We start from the raw sequence: 4,044 nt of genomic DNA on the forward strand, positions 1-4,044 counted from the left end.
TCGGGGCCAGGTGACGTCAGTCGGAGCCCGGGCTTTGGGTGAAGATTAGAGGCGGCGGCCACCGGAGGCGGGGGGTGCTGGGTGTCGCCGCCACCATCCTCCATCCCCCGCCCTCATTCTGGGACTAGCTCTTAAAGGGACCACGCGGTGTCCCATTCTCGTGCTGAGGACTACTCCACCTCCAGGAAGCCTTCTTCCCAGTCCCAGGGCTCTGTGTCATGCGGGGATCCCCCTTCCTCTCAGCGCATGGACCCTTGCATAGTCCTGCTGACGGGGTTCTGGGCAGGAGGGTCCACTTCCTGTTCTTCTGGGCAGGGGTAACACTGGCTCCCTCCCTCCCTGTCCCTAGCCTTTGTTCCTGCAGAGCAGCTACCGGGGAGAGCCGTCTCTAGCCCGGTACGGTTAGCAAGAGCGCACAACCAGTCAGCGCAGGCGCAGCGCGCTAGCTACAACACCTACGTTTACTCTTTGACCCCTGGAGGTGGGTACCTGGATCTTCACTTTACTGGAAGGACATTGGAAGCTCTTAAGTCATGTATCTCATGAGCTCTGCAAAGGAGGGGAAGGTCCCCAGAGCACACAGGCTTTCCCCGGTGCAGCTTGTGTCTCCAAGCTCCACACAAGACAAATGGCCCTTGGCGCTCCCAGAGAAAAGCCACCGGAGCAGCCCTCCCAGCGCCCACCCTGACACCCACCCTGCAGGCCTGGAAGTGTCCCCCCTGCAGCCACTGTGAGGACACACCGCGAGGATGCCTGGTGCCAGAAGTCCAGAGCAGAAACTGAGCATAGCTTCGGTAACACCCTGGCGGAGGGTTAAGCCGGAACAGTTAGGGGCCAGGCACACGGTAGTGGATGGGCTGTCGGAAGGCCACCGCGGGAGGTGATCTGCAAGCAGTGACTGAGGAGGTCTCCCTGGTAGGATAGGCTTGTTCCTGGATGGCAGGCTGGTGACAACCTACTCATCCTTGATTCATCACGTGTTTACTGACCTGAAGGAGCTGCTAAGAGGCAGGTCTGGCCAGAGGTGCCCATCTGGGTGGCTGGCCAAGTCAGCAGCGGAGGTGACGGGATGTGACTTTGCTGGGTTTGGGCTTACTCCACGTCTGAAAAGTGGGAGTTATTGGGCCTTGGGAGTGGACAGGAGGCAGGAGAAGGGAGAGGCAGACCTGGAAGGGCCTGGGATCTGGGGGGAGGGCTGGTCAGCCTTGCAGACCTGGAAGGGCCTGGGATCTGGGGGAGGGCTGGTCAGCATTACCTAGTGGAGCTCCCACCAGGGCAGGAGGTGCTGCTGGTGATGGGGAGCCTGATGTGGCTTACTCCCCTGCTATGCCCGTGGAAAGAGGGAATGACAGCACCCAGGCGGACTCCTGTAAGAGGGGACAGGTCCTCTGCCCCATCCCAATGTGCAGTGTCTGCAGGCCACCAAGAAGTGGCCCCTAAAACTCCTAGTTACACACAAGGCAGCTCTTAGCCAGCCCTGAGCTGGTGGCAGGACATTGCCTGCCACCCTGATTGGCAGCTCTTTGTGGCATATACATTTCCCCACAGGGCAGGGCTATCCCCATAGAGGGGAGCACCTTGTGGTCAGGATTCTTTCATTGTCATTTCTCAAAAAATGAAGCACTTAAACCTTAGGTTTTGAGACCAGCAGATGTAACCTTAGGTTACGCATAGTTGACTGCGGTTTGACTCCCCAACCCAGAGGCTTAAAAACTCACACTGGCGTGTGTGTATGCCTGCCCAAGATCCCAGGAGGTTAATGGAGAAGGGATTGCGGTGTGGCCATCCTTCCCAGAGGGTGATCTCTCCCTTTTTGTCTCTCTGGCGAGCGTACGTGTCCTATAACAAAAATCTCTAACAACAACAACAACAAACAAAACTTTAGGTTCTGACATTAGCCAGGGTGAAGGGCTATGCAGGCTCCACTCTAGCGACGACACCGGCTCTGTGGCCCCAGGTTCCCTCCTAAATTCTATCTCCTCCCCCTTAGCCTCATCTGGGTCTGCTTGAAGCTCATGACCCCAGACCCAACTCAACGAGGGAGGCCAGCAGCTCCTCCCAATGCAGGTGTGATGGGGTTAGGGTCTCAGAACAGGGAGGGAACTGCGGTAGGTTCCAGGGACTGGCAGGGTTCAAAGCTCTTCAGCAGGGTGTGGCTCAGGCAGTAACCGCTGTGTCAGACACCGCCGGCAAGATCCAAGAGCCCGCTGCCCCGCTGGGCCCGGGACCCACAGTTGAGCGCACTACTCCGGTCGGGGTCTGAAGACGGCGCTCCGGGGTCCTCAGCGCTGCGCAGGACCTCTTGCGAGGCCAGGAGGCTGGAGGTCCCAGCAGGCAAGAGCTCGTGGCAGGTGGATTGGTGTCGGACAGACTCCGCGGTCCGCGCGCGCCCCCTGCCGACGTCAGGGCGGAGTGCAGGCCCACCTCGACTCCCGTCAGGAAGGACCTTGGACCGTCCAAGGTGGAAGATTAGTGCGTTCTTGTCATGCTAAAAGAAAAGTGGGATTCACTTTTCTTCTGGTTTGCATATAATTATTTCAACTAGTGATATGTAGTAAACATTCATTTTTTAATCTATTTTTATATCAAGGCATACTAAGTTCAATAAAATGTCCATCTCAAGTGTAGAAGTAAGTTTTTTTCCATTATTTCTCTCTCTCTCTCTCTCTCTCTGTGTGTGTGTGTGTGTGTTTTAATATTAATTTTTTGGGACCAGCAGATGGCAGAAAGGTTACACCGCTAAAATCTTATGTAGTCACCTGCAGTTCTAGTCCCGGAAGTAGCAGTTTAAAACTAAGGCAGGGTGTGTCTGTGCCCCATATCCCAAGAGGAGAAAGGAGGAGAAGGGATTCTGGCTGGGACTGCTCAGTTGGCCATGTGGGATCCAGCCACCTTAACCATCAGGCCACCAGCTGGCCTTCTGCAAACTTTTTGAATTCCCCTCATACATTCACATTACTATGTAGCCATCACTACCATTCGCCTTCAGAGTCTTTAATCTTTGAAAACTCAAACCCTATACCCACTAATCAACAATCGTTTAATTCTTACTTCCCACAACTCTATCAACCACCATTCTAGTAGGTAGGTTTTGATCTAGTGCACCCTATCACCACAGAAAGTTTCCTCATGCCCCTATTACAGCCAGCTCCCCACAATTCCTGGCCTACCACCAGGACTTCATGTTGCCTATTCTGAGACTTCATAGAAATGGAAACAATGTCTTCCTTTATGTCTGGCTTCTGTAACTCAAGGAGATACCTCTGAGAGTCATCCAGGTTGTTGCTTTCTCCTACATTGATTATAAATGTCTATTTTATAAGTGTTCAGTGATATTTGAACAATTCTTCATTTTAAAGTAGATTATTTGTATATTTGGGTCATTAAAAACAATACCGTGAGTAGCATGTTTTTATTGGGTTGTCAGAAAAGTCATGACACTTTTTTACAAAGAAAAACAGAAAAATACATGACTTTTCCAATAACCCAATATATGCTTTTAATGCACACGTCAGATTGTTTTCTTTTTTAAAAATAATTATTTTATTTAACTTTACATATTTATTTGTTTATTTACATTTGACCAGCTCTGGAACTTGAACTGTGGTCGGTCATGGGGGAGTCCAGCGCCCTTAACCACCATGCCACCTGCCAGACCCCTTTCTTAGTTTCTTTAAGGACATTTAAAAACATGTAAATATACACAAAGAACAATACAATAAATATCTAGCCAGTAGATAGTAGTGTGAGCATTTTTCCATTTTTGTTTCAGATGATACAAAACAGCAAGGTGGCATGGAGGATAAGGCGGTTGGATCCCACATGGTGGCTTGAAAATCACACCAGGTGTACGTGTGTGTTCCCCAAATCCTGAGAGGAAAATGGAGGAGGAGGAACAGTGGTGTGACCATCTCCCCAGGCAGTGATTTCTTATTTTCCCTCTCTCTCGCCAGAGATGGAACACACCCTGCAGCAACTTAAAAACAAAATTACATAGTAAATTTGATTTTTTGTTGATATTTTAACAATTGTGATAAAATATAA

The sequence above is a fragment of the Tupaia chinensis genome, unplaced genomic scaffold (genome assembly GCF_000334495.1).
Source record: "Tupaia chinensis unplaced genomic scaffold, TupChi_1.0 Scaffold144019_1, whole genome shotgun sequence".
NCBI lineage: Eukaryota > Metazoa > Chordata > Mammalia > Scandentia > Tupaiidae > Tupaia > Tupaia belangeri.